Genomic DNA, 19,533 nt, shown 5'->3' on the forward strand with positions numbered 1-19,533 from the left:
GGGAAGGATACTCCTTGAGAATTCTTTGTGGGAAGCTGCAGCTTCATGTCTGGAGATTCCCGCTCTTTTTCTTCATGAGAGGAGGGAAATTTACCTCAGCTTTCTTCCCCTTAAACATGTGTACCCTTGTGTCAGGGACAGATGAGTCATCAGTGATATGCAAATCATCCTTTATTACAATAATCATATATTGAATACTTTCCTGCCATTTTGGCTGTAACTTTGCATTATCGTACTTGACACTGGAGTCAGACTCCGTGTCGATATCAGTGTCTATTATTTTGGATAGTGAGCATTGTGAGACTCTGAAGGTCTCTGCGACATAGGGACAGACCTGTGTAGATTCACTGTCTGTTCTCTAAACTTTTGTGCAATAAATTCACCTTAGCACGTAATTACACATATCCAAACAGGTGTCGGCGTTGTCGACGGAGACACCCCTCACACACACATTTGCTCCATCTCCTCCTTAGGGGAGCCTTTTACCTCAGACATGTCGACACACAGGTACCGACACACCACACACTCAGGGAATGCTCATCTGAAGACAGTTCCCCCACAAGGCCCTTTGGAGAGACAGAGAGAGAGTATGCCAGCACACACCCCAGCGCTATTAACCCAGGAATAACACAGTAACTTAATGTTAACCCAGTAGCTGCTGTTTATAATGATTTTTGCGCCTAATTATGTGCCCCCCCTCTCTTTTTACCCTCTTCTACCGTGTATCTGCAGGGGAGAGGCTGGGGAGCTTCCTCTCAGCGGTGCTGTGGAGAAAAACATGGCGCTGGTGAGTGCTGAGGAAGAAGCCCCGCCCCCTCGACGGCGGGCTTCTGTCCCGCTTAAATATACATTTTCTTGGCGGGGGCTCATACATATATACAGTGCCCAACTGTATATATGTGTACTTTTGCCAAAGAGGTCCCAATTGCTGCCCAGGGCGCCCCCCCCCCCCTGCGCCCTGCACCCTCTACAGTGACCAGAGTATGTGAGGTGTGTGTGGGAGCAATGGCGCACAGCTGCAGTGCTGTGCGCTACCTCAGTGAAGACTGGAGTCTTCTGCCGCCGATTTCGAAGTCTTCTTGCTTCTTATGCTCACCCGGCTTCTGTCTTCCGGCTCTGCGAGGGGGACGGCGGCGCGGCTCTGGGATCGGACGACGAGGGTGAGATCCTGTGTACGATCCCTCTGGAGCTAATGGTGTCCAGTAGCCTAAGAAGCAGGACCTATCTTCAGAGAGTAGGGCTGCTTCTCTCCCCTCTGTCCCACGATGCAGGGAGTCTGTTGCCAGCAGAGCTCCCTGAAAATAAAAAACCTAACAAAATACTTTCTTACAGCAAGCTCAGGAGAGCTCACTGAACAGCACCCAGCTCGTCCGGGCACAGATTCAAACTGAGGTCTGGAGGAGGGACATAGAGGGAGGAGCCAGAGCACACCAGAATCTAAATTCTTTCTTAAAGTGCCCATGTCTCCTGCGGAGCCCGTCTATTCCCCATGGTCCTTACGGAGTCCCCAGCATCCACTAGGACGTTAGAGAAAAAGGTTTTAAAACAAAGACAAGTTTTTGTTTAAATTGTTTATTTTTTAAACCAGTTTTTTTTTTTTGCATTAATTTAATGGAATGAGATGAATACTGCTTATTACATTAATACTGTTAAACTTTGCTACTGTATGTATTAGAAACCTTGATCAACAATGTTTTAATGCTTTCTATTATTAAAAAGCCAAAGTAATTAGGCTTTGATATGATTTATTTTACATCTCTCAATAAAACCAATTTTAACTGCTTATTATTTATTATTTTTTATTACCAGTTATTTATATAGCGCACACATATTCCGCAGAGCTTTTACAGAGAATATTTGGCCATTTACATCAGTCACTGCCCCAGTGGAGCTTACAATCTATATTCCCTATCACATGTACATGCACACACATTCATTCTAGGGTTAATTTTTTTGTTGGGATTTTGTTGCCCTTATTATTCCTATTACATCTGAATACAGTATACGTAGATAGACAAAACAAAATAAAACACAAAAAGTACACTCCGAGACATGTCAATAGGACTGAAGGTTTTGTACTGAAATAAACATGAAGGTGATTAAACCATGAAGTGTTTCTTTCTTTTAGAGCCGATTACACTTTAAGATTGAGACTGTTAAGGGCTCTACACTCTGGGCGATTTTAGCGATTTTAACAACCAATTATATTTTTCCATCAACGATTTTTGCTTACACACTGGACGATATTGATGGCCGATTTTGGACGATATGACAGTACATACATCTATATCGTCTAAAATGACTTGCATGTATAAACGAGGATAGATCAACGATGAACGACTGTGGGGCCGCGCATCGTTCATCGTTGATGCATAAACAGTGACCGATATGAACGATTTATCATTCATTTTTGAACTATATCATTCATATCTATCATCGTTATCGCCAAGTGTGTAGTGCCCTTAAGTTGTGCTTTTCTCCTGTTCTATTGGATTGTTAGGGGAGGAGTTTGTGGAGTTTTAGCTGATGCTAGGCAGATTTAGTACCTCCCTGATCTGGTTAACACTCCCACCCTCCACATATCTCTGTTGTGTGTGTGAGTTTACTGAATTGATTCAACTCACTCAAATAAAGACCACAAGAAATAATAATGTGGAATAATATCAGGAGTATTCCCTTTTAAAAACAAAACACTTTGTTTCAGCCAACCCTGGTTTATTATGATAAAAGCAGCACATTATTTTTTTTATTTATTATAACCAATAAAGTACCTGTAGTATATTCTACCGAAAAAGCTCATCTCCAAATCGCATTTACCAACATACCCAATAATGGTCTTGTTTGTTTTTATTGGATCATTTGCAGCCATTGTGGTAGTTTAAGTGCCATTCACAATGTGGTATCGAGCCAATTATTTGAGGCCAACAGAAAGCATAAAATGGGGAAGAAAAAAGTGCTGTATTTAACCTGTTGGTACATGTGAACAGGCTAAATAACCATGCTAGCAACATACTTGGACAAAACACTGGATCTGTGTCATCAGAACCCCCATGCATTCAGATAGTAATCATTGCCCAGTAATTCCAGTATGCCAAAGTAAAATCTAATTAATTGTATTTGGGGGTTGGGTATGTGTGACCGGCAGTCAGGAGATTGCTGGTCACAATACCGACGGCGGGATGCCGGCATTTAGATGGCTGGCGGGGGGGCAAGCGCAACGAAGCCCCTTGAGGGCGCACTGCGCTTGCCACAGGTTCTACTCCCACTCTATTCATGTCGTGGACACCCACAAGTGGGAATAGTCCCTGTTGGTCGGTATGCCCACCATCAGGATAAAGAGAGTCCGGGATGTAGGTGCCGGTATTGTTTTTGTTGGTCTCCTGACTGCCGGTCACATAACTACATCCCGTATTTGGTTGTGTTAGCTACCACACTGATTGTGTTGGGCCAACCTGAATGACTTATGTGTGACCCTCTATAGTAAAAATCCACTGGCCATTTAAAGAACAGCTTCTGGGCATAATATTAGATACATGTTAACTAAACATGGGGTGTACACTGTAAATGTTCAGCGAGATGAACCTGGTAGAACTAGCATTATTTTGTGGCATATACAACACAGGAACTTGGAAGTGACAATTCAAGGGTGGGCAATAAGTGGCCCGCTGTCACGATCCGGGTATCTGGACGCCATTTCTTACCCATCAGATGCCTCCTAAGGCTGGCTCAGCGCTCCAGGACCGGATTCCATCTGTTATCCTGATGTGTACATTCCTGTATCCTCTCCTGTCACTCTGGGACGCTGTCACAGTAAACGCCATATTACACCTGGCATGGCGTTTCCCGCGGCCTCCGCCGCTGTCCCTGAACTTCTGCATGCAGAGTGTCTGAGTGGCGATTACGTCAGCCGCGGCCTCCGCTGTGTCCGCGTGGTTGGATGTGCATCTGTCAGCCTGGCGCCTCCTGTCTCCGGTGGCCGGCGCCGCCTTTACTGTTTTCATTACCACATGGATTACAAACCAAACTTCCCTCCAAGTGTCTGCATGGGCGCAGCCATCTTGGATTCTGTCAGCTGATCATTTCCACCAATCTGTTCTCAGTATTGATAATCTGCATAATTGCCTAGCCAATCCCTTCCTTGCTGCAGGTATAAATACACTGTGCCTGAGCAAGGAAGGCGTCAGTGCTTTGGTTGTCAAACCTAGTTCCTGTTTGTCTCTCTCCTGTGATTGTCTTCCAGGTTCCAGCTCCTGTCTCAAGACTTCCACCATAGAGACCCGCACCAGCATTCCACCTGCGGTGTAGCCTGACTCTCCAATCCATTGTGGATTTATCTGTTTCCAGCTACAACATTACCTGCTTCCAGCTCAGCTTCCAGCAGAGTACAGCTTCCCTTAAAGGGCCGGTGTCCTTTCTACACTTTACCACTCTCCACCGGTATTATTATTTCTCCGCTCTCAAGTTCTACATTTCAGTTCATATTTCACCGCTCCCAAGTTCATTTATTATTTAACTGGTTCCAGCCAGTATCCACTCCGTGCTAACAACAGTCTGGTTCCAGCCAGTATCCACAGCAGCTGTTTTATCTTCAGCAACCCAGCTTTTCCTGGAACACCAGCTGGCACAATCCTGGGTTATCTCCATTGCTACAGTCGGGCCTGGTAAGGACTTTCCATCTAGAAGATCATAAGAACTATCTCACACTACCAGTGCCCTGTGGCTCCTGCCATCCTGTAGTACCCAGGAACTGTATTTATTCTTTGCTGACTTTTACGTTTTCTTTTACTGCTGCTGTGTTGCGGAGTTGTCATAATAAACATCATTGACTTTTATCCAAGTTGTCGTGGTCACGCCTTCGGGCAGTTATTATTCATGTTACTTACATGTCCAGGGGTCTGATACAACCTCCCAGGTTCCGGTACATCTCAGCCCCTACAACTGAGGCTGCCTCCCGTCAGCTCAGGCCCTCAGTTGTGACAGTAAGCACTGACCTAATGAATCCAGCCGGAGACCAGGATCAAGCGGCCAGGCCGATGCAAGAACTGGCAGCCCGACTAGAACATCAGGAGGCTGCACAGGGCCACATCATCCGCTGTCTCCAGGATCTCTCTACTCGGCTGGATGGGATTCAGACAACTCTCCGTGGATCAGGCGCGTCTGGTGCGTCAACCACAGTGACTCCAGCTATAACCCCACCCACCTTACCCATTTCTGCTCCACGTCTTCATCTTCCAACGCCAGCAAAATTTGACGGATCTCCAAGATTCTGCAGGGGATTTCTCAACCAGTGTGAGATTCAGTTTGAGCTACAACCTGGCAATTTTCCCAGTGACCGTACAAAAATTGCCTACATTATTTCTCTTCTCAGTGGCTCAGCCCTTGATTGGGCATCACCGTTATGGGAGAGGTCAGACACCCTGCTATCTTCCTACACTGCCTTCGTGTCAACATTCAGGCGCATCTTCGACGAGCCAGGCCGGGTAACCTCAGCTTCATCCGAGATTCTCCGTTTACGCCAGGGGTCACGTACTGTAGGACAATATCTGATACAGTTCCAGATCCTGGCATCCGAACTGGCATGGAACGACGAGGCCCTGTATGCTGCATTCTGGCATGGCTTATCTGAGCGTATTAAAGATGAGTTAGCTACCAGAGACTTACCTTCTAAGTTAGATGAGCTAATCTCACTCTGCACGAAAGTTGATTTACGTTTCAGAGAGAGAGCAACTGAGCGTGGAAGATCATCTGCTCCAAAATCTTCTGCTCCTCCTCCTCGTCAACTGTCACCATCTAAAGATGAGCCCATGCAACTTGGCCGTTCCCGTTTAACTCCTGCTGAGCGCCGAAGACGTCTCTCCGAGTTTCTCTGTCTCTATTGTGCAGCTCCGTCTCACACCATTAATGCCTGTCCCAAACGTCCGGGAAACTCCAAATCCTAGCTCGCCAAGGAGAGGGCCGGCTAGGAGTAATGATCTCCTCTCCATCTCCTCAAGATTGTAATCTCCCAGTCTCGCTTCAAGTTGCTCAACGTTATCGGAACGTCATTGCCCTCCTTGATTCCGGAGCGGCTGGGAACTTTATTACCGAAGCCTATGTTAAACGGTGGTCCCTACCCACGAGAGACTCCTTTCGTCCATTTCTTTAACTGCCGTGGATGGCAGCAAAATTTTTGATGCAGTTATTTCTTTAAGGACTCTACCAGTTCGTCTGAGAGTGGGAGTTCTTCATTCCGAACTTATTTCTTTTTTAGTGATTCCAAGAGCCACACATCCTGTGGTCCTGGGCCTTCCATGGCTCCGTCTTCACAATCCTACAATTGATTGGACGACTACGCAAATCCTGGAATGGGGTTCCTCCTGTGCTGAGACATGTTTGTTTAAAGTATTGCCTGTCTGTTCTTCCTCCCCCAGGTCGTCTGATGTTCCACCTCCTCCATATCAAGATTTAACGGATGTGTTCAGTAAAGCTTCTGCTGATATCCTTCCTCCTCATAGAGAATGGGACTGTCCGATTGATCTCGTTCCAGGGAAGGTTCCACCTCGAGGCCGAACTTATCCGTTGTCTCTGCCTGAGACGCATTCTATGGAGGAATATATTAAAGAGAACCTAGCAAAGGGGTTCATTCGACCTTCTTCTTCTCCAGCCGGCGCAGGCTTCTTTTTTGTAAAAAAGAAAGATGGTGGTCTGCGGCCGTGCATCGACTACAGAGGTTTGAACGACATTACCATCAAGAACCGTTATCCTTTACCCCTGATTACTGAGCTCTTTGACAGAGTTAGCGGAGCTACCATCTTTACAAAGCTGGACTTGCGAGGTGCATACAATCTCATCCGGATCCGTGAGGGTGACGAGTGGAAGACCGCCTTTAACACCCGTGACGGACATTATGAGTACCTCGTCATGCCCTTCGGATTGAGCAATGCTCCAGCTGTCTTCCAGCATTTTGTCAATGAGATCTTCAGAGACATTCTATACCGTCATGTCGTGGTCTATCTAGACGATATCCTCATTTTTGCCAACGATTTAGAGGAACATCGTTTTTGGGTTAAAGAGGTTCTGTCCCGTCTCCGTGTCAATCATCTCTATTGCAAATTAGAAAAATGCGTCTTTGAAGTCAAGTCCATTCCGTTTCTAGGGTACATTGTGTCCGGTTCCGGACTAGAGATGGATCCTGAGAAACTACAAGCAATCCAAAATTGGCCGGTACCCTTAACCCTCAAAGGGGTCCAGAGGTTCTTAGGGTTCGCCAACTATTACCGAAAGTTTATACGAGACTTTTCCACCATTGTGGCGCCTATTACTGCTTTCACTAAGAAGGGTGCTAACCCGTCCAAGTGGTCTGAAGAAGCCATGCAAGCATTTCATCTTTTAAAACAAAGGTTCATCTCTGCGCCTGTTCTGAAGCAGCCTGACATCGACTCTCCTTTCATCTTAGAGGTGGATGCCTCCTCCGTTGGAGTAGGAGCGGTGTTATCTCAGAGGGCTAAAGATGGCCATTTACACCCTTGCAGTTTCTTCTCCCGGAAGTTCTCCCCGGCTGAGCGCAACTATGCCATTGGCGACCAGGAGTTGCTAGCCATCAAGCTCGCTCTAGAAGAGTGGAGGTATCTGTTGGAGGGAGCTTCTCATTCAATCACCATACTTACAGACCACAAGAACCTTTTATACCTGAAGGGCGCACAATGTCTCAACCCTCGTCAGGCCAGATGGGCACTTTTCTTTTCCAGGTTCGACTTTAAACTCCAGTTCTGTCCGGGCTCTCAGAATCGCAAGGCCGATGCCCTTTCCCGCTCATGGGAGCAAGAAAATGAGTCAGAGACTTCAGACAAGCATCCTATTATAAATCCGTTGGCATTCTCCACGGTAGGGATGGACTCTACGCCCCCATCAGGGAAAAGTTTTGTGAAGCCGATGCTAAGGAAGAAGCTCATGCATTGGGCCCATGCTTCCCGTTTTGCCGGACATACAGGTATCCAAAAAACCCTGGAGTTTATCTCTAGGTCCTATTGGTGGCCAACTCTGAAAAAGGACGTCTTGGAGTTTATTGCATCTTGCCCAAAGTGTGCCCAACATAAAGTATCCCGCCAGTCGCCTGCGGGGCAACTGGTTCCACTATCCGTTCCCCGTCGACCATGGACCCACTTGTCGATGGATTTCATTACAGACTTACCCATGTGCAACAAGTTCAATACCATCTGGGTGGTAGTTGACCGGTTCACCAAGATGGCACACTTCATTCCTCTCACCGGTCTTCCGTCAGCTTCCAAGTTGGCTCAAGTATTCATACAAGAGATCTTCCGACTCCACGGTCTTCCTGAAGAAATTATCTCAGATCGAGGAGTTCAATTCACAGCCAAATTCTGGCGAAGTTTATGTCAAGTCCTCCAAGTCAAGCTAAAGTTTTCCATGGCTTACCATCCTCAGACCAATGGTCAAACCGAGAGGGTGAATCAGGACTTGGAGGCCTTCCTCCGCATCTATGTGTCCTCCTCTCAAGATGACTGGGTTCAATTACTTCCCTGGGCCGAGTTCTGTCATAACAACCAGTATCATTCTTCATCTGCTTCAACACCATTCTTCACTAACTTTGGATTCCACCCTAAAGTCCCTGAGTTCCAACCGCTTCCAGCAACTTCTGTTCCCGCAGTGGATATCACCTTGCATCAGTTTGCCAATATCTGGAAGAGCGTACGATCAGCTCTGCTCAAGGCATCGTTCAGGTACAAGAAGTTTGCGGATAAGAAGCGTCGAGCAGTTCCTGCTCTCAAGGTGGGTGATCGGGTATGGTTATCCACGAAGAATTTGAGGTTAAGAGTTCCCAGTATGAAGTTTGCACCTCGCTATATCGGTCCTTTCAAGATTGAACAAGTCATCAATCCTGTTGCTTACAGACTCCAGTTGCCTCCCTTCTTAAAAATACCCAGGACATTCCATGTTTCCCTGTTGAAACCGCTGATCTTGAATCGGTTTCATTCCTCACTTCCTCCAACTCCGAAAGTCCAAACTCAACGAGGCGTTGAGTATGAAGTGGCCAAGATCCTGGACTCACGTCACCGTTACGGTCAACTACAATATCTTATTGACTGGAAAGGTTATGGTCCTGAGGAACGTTCATGGACCAATGCTTCTGATGTCCATGCTCCTGCCTTGGTCCGGAGATTCCATTCCAAGTTTCCTCAAAAGCCAAAGAAGTGTCCTGGGGCCACTCCTAAAGGGGGGGGTGCTGTCACGATCCGGGTATCTGGACGCCATTTCTTACCCATCAGATGCCTCCTAACAATATAGAAAAGTAAAAGAATATGTAAGTGCGCAGTCAGCAGCAGCTGGTATGGGGATGGTCAGATCCCAGAATATAATAGAATAAAAAACACAAGTACCAGCGCTGGCTGTAAGAATTATATAAGGACGGTTTGCTGAATAAAATGTCAATTTATTAAATCATTTAAAAAGACAGGTGTGAAATCCTGTTATTGATCTAAATAACACTTAAAATATAAAGTATAATAGTGCCCACTGGGTATAGTCACTTATACATCCACTTTCCTTTGGGACATATACAGATTTACACGGCTAGGACAGTCTCCAAAGTGGCAATCACTGTAGCAGCAGATAATTACCGGTTTCCACAGATGAGATGTTTAATGGCATCAGCTTTAGGAAGGGTCCATTGCTAGCTGTTTGTGTGTGTGTGTTTGCTAGCTGTTTCCTCAGGAAGCTGGATCACCTTGTTGCCAGCGAAACGCGTTGAGCCCTATACCCCACCTGGGCACCACTCCACGACACATTGGGACTCTGACATTCTCGGCATTCATTTGGACTTTGCTCCTATCACTGGGATTCATTCCCCAAGGATAAAGAACCGGATCCACACAAACAGCTAGCAATGGACCCTTCCTAAAGCTGATGCCATTAAACATCTCATCTGTGGAAACCGGTAATTATCTGCTGCTACAGTGATTGCCACTTTGGAGACTGTCCTAGCCGTGTAAACCTGTATATGTCCCAAAGGAAAGTGGATGTATAAGTGACTATACCCAGTGGGCACTATTATACTTTATATTTTAAGTGTTATTTAGATCAATAACAGGATTTCACACCTGTCTTTTTAAATGATTTAATAAATTGACATTTTATTCAGCAAACCGTCCTTATATAATTCTTACAGCCAGCGCTGGTACTTGTGTTTTTTAGATGCCTCCTAAGGCTGGCTCAGCGCTCCAGGACCGGATTCCATCTGTTATCCTGATGTGTACATTCCTGTATCCTCTCCTGTCACTCTGGGACGCTGTCACAGTAAACGCCATATTACACCTGGCATGGCGTTTCCCGCGGCCTCCGCCGCCGTCCCTGAACTTCTGCATGCAGAGTGTCTGAGTGGCGATTACGTCAGCCGCGGCCTCCGCTGTGTCCGCGTGGTTGGATGTGCATCTGTCAGCCTGGCGCCTCCTGTCTCCGGTGGCCGGCGCCGCCTTTACTGTTTTCATTACCACATGGATTACAAACCAAACTTCCCTCCAAGTGTCTGCATGGGCGCAGCCATCTTGGATTCTGTCAGCTGATCATTTCCACCAATCTGTTCTCAGTATTGATAATCTGCATAATTGCCTAGCCAATCCCTTCCTTGCTGCAGGTATAAATACACTGTGCCTGAGCAAGGAAGGCGTCAGTGCTTTGGTTGTCAAACCTAGTTCCTGTTTGTCTCTCTCCTGTGATTGTCTTCCAGGTTCCAGCTCCTGTCTCAAGACTTCCACCATAGAGACCCGCACCAGCATTCCACCTGCGGTGTAGCCTGACTCTCCAATCCATTGTGGATTCATCTGTTTCCAGCTACAACATTACCTGCTTCCAGCTCAGCTTCCAGCAGAGTACAGCTTCCCTTAAAGGGCCGGTGTCCTTTCTACACTTTACCACTCTCCACCGGTATTATTATTTCTCCGCTCTCAAGTTCTACATTTCAGTTCATATTTCATCGCTCCCAAGTTCATTTATTATTTAACTGGTTCCAGCCAGTATCCACTCCGTGCTAACAACAGTCTGGTTCCAGCCAGTATCCACAGCAGCTGTTTTATCTTCAGCAACCCAGCTTTTCCTGGAACACCAGCTGGCACAATCCTGGGTTATCTCCATTGCTACAGTCGGGCCTGGTAAGGACTTTCCATCTAGAAGATCATAAGAACTATCTCACACTACCAGTGCCCTGTGGCTCCTGCCATCCTGTAGTACCCAGGAACTGTATTTATTCTTTGCTGACTTTTACGTTTTCTTTTACTGCTGCTGTGTTGCGGAGTTGTCATAATAAACATCATTGACTTTTATCCAAGTTGTCGTGGTCACGCCTTCGGGCAGTTATTATTCATGTTACTTACATGTCCAGGGGTCTGATACAACCTCCCAGGTTCCGGTACATCTCAGCCCCTACAACTGAGGCTGCCTCCCGTCAGCTCAGGCCCTCAGTTGTGACACCCTCCAGCTGATGTTGAACTACACGTACCAGCATGTCCTGCAACAGTTTTGGCATGGCTAACTACTAAAATTGTGGCAGGACATTCTGTGATGTACAGTTAAACAGCAGCTGGAGGGCCTCTTATTGCATAAACTTTGAGACAATGATTTCCCAACCCATAATAGACTGGAAAAAAAGTAATTTTAGTAAATGATAGTTAAAATTACGCATTGATAAAGAGCATGTCAGCATTAATTAATTGTTTGCAACTCTCTGGCAATAAGAGATCGTGTTTCACCTCTACTTCTCTCTATTGTGTCCCTCTAGATTCAATAGCCACTCACGGGGATTAGGGTTCTCCCTGCATTTCAAACCATGTAGCAAATAAATTCTGAGAACAATAAACACTTCAATGTTCTATAAATATTTCCTCACTAGCTCTACAACTGTAACTAATACCTCTTTTACACCACCACAAAAAATCTGGGTTATGCCCGTAATAAACCGGGAGTGGCTCTGTGTAATAGGGTTAACCCGGGTCTAGTTACCTGCGAATACAATCCGGCTATCTTGCAGGGTTGATCCCGGGAAGGACTTGGATCGCGGTGCAGTGTTAGCCGTTCACTACATAAAGAAGAGGCGGCTTTTGGAGATCATTTCATCTCCAAGCTCTCCGCACATGTCGGCGGTGACGTCACCAACCCGGCAATATGCTGGGTCAGGCTGCTGTATAAAAGCGGGGTCTCTTAAAAATATAACTCTGGCAACCATGAATGTCCTTTACTATCTACACGAACTGACCCTCCTTCCTCCACAGATTATAGAGATACGCCTCTGCTTGTAACATAGTAACATAGTATCTGAGGTTGAAAAAAGACAATTGTCCATCGAGTTCAACCTATTTGTGGTCTCCTATGCATGATGATTTGTCTAAAAATGTTTCCCTTTTTGTAGTAACTATAATGCATGACCATGCACCATTACCCTGGATATCCTTATCCATTAGGAATTTATCTAACCCATTCTTAAAGGTGTTGACAGATTCCACCATTACAACTCCCTCAGGCAGGGAATTCCAAACACGTATTGTCCTTACCGTGAAAAAGCCTTTACGACGTATTGTGCGGAATCTCCTCTCCTCTAACCTGAGCGAGTGTCCACGAGTCCTATGTGTTGATCTGGCCAAAAACAGGTCCCGCGCAAGCTCTGTGTATTGTCCCTGTATATATTTGTACATATTGATCATATCCCCTCTTAGTCTCCTCTTTTCCAATGTAAACATGACTAGTCTTTCAAGCCATTCCTTGTATTCCATCGTCTCCTTGCCCTTAATTAGTTTAGTCGCCCTCCTCTGAACCTTTTCTAGCTCCAGGATATCCTTTTTGTAGTACGGTGCCCAGAATTGTACACAATAGTCAAGGTGTGGCCTCACTAGTGATTTATATAACGGGAGTATAATACCCTCGTCCCTTGCATCAATTCCCCTTTTTATGCATGCTAGTATCTTATTAGCCTTTTTTGCTGCCATCCTACTTTGGGAACTGCTGCTTAGTTTGCTATCTATGAGAACACCTAAGTCTTTTTCCAGTACAGTATCCCCTAATGTTACCCCATTCAGTTTGTAGGTGTTATTTTTGTTCTTGCTACCACAGTGCATTACCTTACACTTGTCTGTGTTGAAGCGCATCCTCCATTTGGCTGCCCATGCTTCTAATACCGCATTCAGATCGCAAATGCCGGATCCCACCCGGTAAAAGAAACGTGTCCTTACCGGGTGGGATCCGGCATTTGCTCCCCTCTGCTGGCTTTCCGACCCGGCAATATACCGGGTCGGTTGCCATAGCAGCGGGGGGGCGCAGCAGCAGCAGCAGGGGCGGGGGTGGAGGCGGTGCTGGGAGATGAGCTCATCTCCTGCGCCGCCTCTCCCTATGCTGTGAATGGGAACCGTGTCGCATCGACTCGGCTCCCACTCACACTGCACCTGACCCGGTATTCAACCCGGGTATAATCCTTCTTTTATACCGGGTTGAATTACCGGGTCAGGCGACCCGCTATTTCGCCGAAAGTGCTTTCACATCGCACACTGACTCGTGTCGACACGGCAATATGCCGTGTCGATACAGGGTTATTTGTGCGATGTGAAAGGGGTATATTTTAACTAAGTCGTTCTGAAGAGACTCAGCATCCTCCTTTGTATTTATAGCCTTACACAATTTGGTATCATCTGCAAAAATTGACACCATGCTCTCTAGATCTTCTGTTACGTCGTTAATGAAAATGTTGAACAATAGCGGTCCTAATACCGAGCCTTGTGGCACACCACTTAACACTTCAGTCCAATTTGAAAGAGATCCATTAACCACAATGCGCTGCTCTCTGTTATCCAACCAATTCTTGACCCAAGTGCATATAGTGCTTCCTAGTCCTATTTCTTGTAGCTTATAGATAAGTCGCATGTGTGGTACTGTGTCGAAAGCTTTGGCAAAGTCTAAAAAGATTAGATCCACGTCTTTACCTTGATCGAGATTTGCACTTTCTGTTTCGTAAAAACCAAGTAAGTTGGTTTGACAGGATCTGTCCTTCACGAATCCATGTTGATTCCCTTTAATGATTTTTTTGGCTTCAAGGAACTTCTGAATACTATCCCTTAGAATACCTTCCAGTACTTTCCCCACTATAGATGTAAGACTAACTGGTCTTGTAATTTCTGTCTTCATAAACTTTTGCTGTTTTATGTAGAGAATTATGTGGTATGTAGGCAGTGGCAGAGTAGAGAGGCTCTGTGTGGACACCCGCCTCTCTTGTCAGCGGCCGCAGCCCTGTGAACTCTGCCTAAGTGCCAGAGTCTACTGCGCATGCACAGGTCTCCGGGCAAATAGTACCTGTACCTTATTTTCAGGGAAATATATTCTGTACATGCGTGAATTACCGGGGATAAGGCCACCACACCATTTTCCTGGTGATTTAGGTCACCAGCACAGGCCGCCACGGGACACAAGAGGGGTAAGCATAAATATGTGGGTGTGTGGTATGAGCCCCCCTGGACCCAGGGGCCTATGTGTACCACGTACCCTGGATGCATTCAGAGCATGCCCTAGCCAATATGATGCCCCATGCAAGATTTTGGCTGGTGCCCCCTAGCACCTCCGCTAGTTCCACCTCTGACCCTGTGCCCCTTTCCCAACACCATCACCCCTCACCCATAGCAGTCCTCATTTTGGGTTCCTACCCCCTATATTTTAAATAGGAACAGTGCGTACATTCGGCGCACAGCTCAAAAAAGGGGCATGTTCTTGCTGGGAAGGGGCATGGCTACACAATAGTGTCCTCAATTCAAATTACACCACACAGAAGTGCATCTTTATTCATATTTTATCATGCAATAGTGTCCGTTATTCACGTTACATCACACAGTAGTACCACTTTACCTTATATACGTTACTCCTCACAGTAGTGCCGCTTATTCACATTACATCATACTGAATTGCTCCTTATTCACATTACACCACACCATATTGCTCTATATTTACATTAGACCACACAGTAGTGCCCTTTCTATATGTTACGCCACACAGTAGAGCACCCTATACACATAATCCCACACATTGGTAATGCATTTATACATGTAATACAACAGTTATGCCACTTACACATGACACACATTATTAATGTCCTTATAAACATAATGCACCTAACACATTATGCCAGCCTTTATTAATGCCCTTATACACACAATGTCCCTTACACATATGCCGCACATTATTAATGCCCTTATACACATAATGTCCCTTACACATATTCCACACATTATTAATGCATTTATACACATGACACACATAATGCTCCTTACACATACGCCGAACACTACTGCACAACCAACCCACCCGCACACAGTACTCGCATGGCTGCTAACACTGTGACCTCTGCCTCTGCTTGGATACAGATGTGTCCTCCTACATGAAAATGCATCTTATTTGCATTACTATGTGACTAGGATGCACAAGCAGCTTCTGCTGATTAAAATGATATGCTGCATGCCTATATTCTGTGAGCGACTGTGGATATATCTGCATACAAAATGCTACATTACAGAGATTTCCAGGAATACACTGTAATGTAGCATTTCGTATGCAGATACAGCCGCAATCACAAACAGAGTCATGCCGCATATAATTTTGATCAGCAGAAGCTGCTTGTGCCCTTAGGCATACCAAATGCCCTGGGCATTTGTCCAGTTTGTCTATGCTTACATTGCTTAGAGCTGGCTCTGCATGCATTATAAATACACTAATGGATGGGCACACAGCTGATCTTAAGTATAGCCATCTCCAACAGTATGCCAAGTAAAAACTTGCATATAATAAGGGATAATGCACCCCTATGCTGTAATTTCTGGATATTAAAATTCTGATTTCTTTGACCTATAGAAAATAACGTGGCTTTATGCTTTTAAATGGTCCTTAATGACTTACAATAGCAATATATTACAGGCAGAACCGGCCCTAACCAATCTGATGCCCTAGGCAAGATTTTGGCTGGTGCCCCCTAGGACCACCACTGGTTCCGCCTCTGACCTTGCACTTCTTTCCCAGCACCATCACCCCTCCCCCATAGCAGTCCTTATTTTGGTGTTTATACCCCCTATATTTTAAATAGGAACAGTTCGCACATTTGGCGCACTGCCCAAAAAGGGGGGTGTTTATGCTGGCAAGGGGCATGGCCACACAATAGTAACCCTAATTCCAATTACGCCACACAGTACTGCACATTCACATTTGATCATGCGATAGTTTCCATAATTCATATTACATCCCACAGTAGTATCAGTTTACCTTATAAACGTTACTCCTCACAGTAGAGCCCTTTATTCACATTACATCACTCTGAATTGCTCCTTATTCACATTACACCACACCCTATTGCTCTTTATTCACATTAGACGACACAGTAGTGCCCTTTCTATACGCAACGCCACATAGTAGAGCACCTTAAACACATAATGCCACACAGTAATGCCCCTAACACATATGAGAAACATTATTAATGTCCTTATAAACATAATGTGCCTTACACATTATGACAACTTTTATTAATGCCCTTTTACACATAATGTCCCTTACACATATGCCGCACATTATTAATGCCCTTATACACATAATGACACACATAGTGCCCCCTACATATTTGCTGCACATGATTAGTGCCCCTATACACATAATGACACATACAGTAGTACCCTGTTACACATATGCCACACGTTATTAATGCCCTTATACACATAATGACACACATAGTGCCCCTTACACATATGTTGCACATTATTAATACATTTTTACATGACACACATAATGCTCCTTACACATATTCCGAACACTACTGCACAACCAACCCACTCACATGCACACATCACTCACACTGCCACTAACACTGTGACCTCTGCCTCTGCTTGGATACAGATGTGTCCTCATAAATATTGCCTCAATGCTAACGTCGGGAACATTTTTTTTTTATGAATATGCAACTTATTTGCATTGCTATGTGGCTAGGAAACACAAGCAGCTTCTGCTGATTAAAATGATATGCAGCCTATATACTGTGTGAGACTGTGGCTGTATCTGCATATGAAATGCTACACACAGAATATAGGCATGCCGCATATCATTTTAATCAGCAGAAGCTGCTGATGCCCCTAGGCATATCAAATGCCCTAGGCAATTGCCTAGTTTGCCTGTGCCTATGGCCGGCTCTGATTACAGGGATGGTATTCAGTTTACTGGTTGTTGGGATCCCGGCGCACAGTATACCGGCGCCGGAATCCCGATAACCGGCATACCGACACCTTTTCTCCATCTTAGGGGTCCACGACCCCCCTGGAGGGAGAATAGATAGCGTGGCGCGTGTAGCGCGCCACCTTGCCCGCTGCGTGGCGAGTGCAGTGTGGCGAACGCAGCAAGCCAGCAAGGGTCTCACTTGCGCTCGCCCTGCTGTCGGCAACCCGCGGTCGGAATCCCAGCGCCAGTATGCTGGCTGCTGGGGACCCGGCCGCCGGGAACTCATACCACACCCATATTACAGAAAGAAGTTAATTGCCCCATATATATTATGGCCAGTACAGGGTAAAATATTTTCATCTATAATGCATAGGCCTGACTTAGGCAACCTGTGGATCTCCAGCCGCTATGGATCTACAAGTCCCAGTATGTGCTGCCAACATCTAACTTCCTGTTCAAACAGACAATTGTAGTAAAGCTACAGCTGGAGAACCACACGTTCTTATCTCTTGTCTAGTAGTTAACAGGAGGATTCATAGGCTTGTATTTATTATTAATACTGTGAAGACATAATTTTCTATAGCGTATATGTACAGTATTAGTAATACAATTATCACTAACGCTGTTAAGTAACATCTCTTCACTACTGTGGACTGTAATTATATACAATTATATGCCTGCCATATGTCTTGCGCAAATTAAACGGTGTTTGAGCTGGAGGCATCTAAGGTAAAATACAGTTCTTCCACTTATCTTGTGTTCTGTCATAGTAAATAATTTGACATACATATTTTTTCATAGCATTCTCACATACATAAAAACAGAAGCCAAATCTCTCACAGATTTAAGTATACATGTTAGATGTACATGGAGTTAGTGGCCAGATCCTAGAGGGGACATACACAATAACATGGTCATCGTCTGACCAAATTTACTAGAGATTCTGTTCAACACATTCCGCAGTGCTTTACAGAGAATATTTGGTCAATGGTGCTTGCAATCCATGAGGCTGATTCAGATTTGTACACAAACTATTTGTTACTAAAATAAATACTTAAGCTAAAGAACAATATAGTTGATTAATAGGCTACATTCATTTTTGCTATATTCTAATCACAGGATGTAGCTGGGATCCTGCCGGTCGGAATCCCGAGGGTCAAGATACCGACGTTGGAACACCGACCGCCAGAATACCGGCAGCGCCGCCACAGCTATTCCCAGGGAATAGATCCTGTGGTGAGCGAAGCTGGCCACCGAGCCCGCAGCGTGGCGAACGTAGTGAGCCCACAAGGGGCTTTGTTCAGCTCGTCCCCCCACCCTGCCGGCATTCTGACGGTCGGGATTCCGGCATCGGGATATTGACAGCCGGGATTCCGAGCTCCAGCATCCTGTACTCAACCCCTAATCACCATTGTATACTGAATAATTTAAAATTCTATATAATAAATACTGCCACTTTCCTATGGATTACATTATTACACAGTGGTACACTAATTCTAACTGGTAAAATGACAAACCAAAAGACACCTTGCATTCTATCTGATACACAGAGCACGTCACTGGCTGCATAACTGAGACTGTGAGATTCAATAGTGTGTTGCTCTTTGGGGAACAAATATCCCATATGATAAAATCACAATCACTAAGGTGTATCATTATATTGTAGTCTGCGTTACTGGCTCTGTAGATGGATATATATATATATATATATATATATATATATATATATATATATATAACTATATACTATGGTGCTGACCTGTGTTGACACCTGTATTGCATTCAGTTATGATACTAGTATTTAGCAGTACATTGCCACCTGGACATACAGTTATATTGACTCTATAGATAGCTCTCTTTTTGGATAATGTAGTGTATGTATAGATGCAGGCAGGCAGGCAGGGACTCACCTGCAGGTGAGTAGTAGACAGGTACTAGAGTACTCCTCTCCTCTAGCTGCTCCTCCTGCTGACACCAGACCTCAGCATCCTAGCACAGCCGGCTCATAGCCTCACACACAGGGAGGTCTCCGCCTTTATAAAGTTTCGGATTGACATGCCAAGTGGCCACTTAGCGGGCTGCACAGTCAGGGTTGGGCGGGATGCAATGGATAGCGAGCCAATAGCTGTCTGTGCACCGGAGCACCGGAGTTCCCATGGACGCCGCACTGTCCCTAGCAACCTGCGTTAGTGATCTGACTGAGAACTTGCTGGGGGGTGAGGAAGACATGACTGGGCAGGAATAGAGGGGTCTCTGACCTCTGGGCTTGGGGTGATAGATGACTGTCATTCAGCGCAGCATACTTCTGTTATGATTTAT

The 19,533-nt window shown here is 45.5% G+C and overlaps 1 protein-coding gene across 1 annotated transcript in view; it reads right to left on the reverse strand.

Annotated features, from left to right (window-relative positions):
- Positions 1–19,323, reverse strand: part of TEKT3 (tektin 3) — a 74,523-nt gene extending 55,200 nt beyond the window's left edge. Inside the window, exon 1 of the mRNA XM_063961024.1 lies at positions 19,125–19,323. The gene's annotated coding sequence lies outside the window, so the exon portion shown is untranslated. The remainder of the gene's footprint in view (positions 1–19,124) is intronic.
- Between the last annotated feature and the right edge of the window lie 210 nt (positions 19,324–19,533).

The sequence above is a fragment of the Pseudophryne corroboree genome, chromosome 3 (assembly GCF_028390025.1).
Source record: "Pseudophryne corroboree isolate aPseCor3 chromosome 3, aPseCor3.hap2, whole genome shotgun sequence".
Lineage (NCBI taxonomy): Eukaryota > Metazoa > Chordata > Amphibia > Anura > Myobatrachidae > Pseudophryne > Pseudophryne corroboree.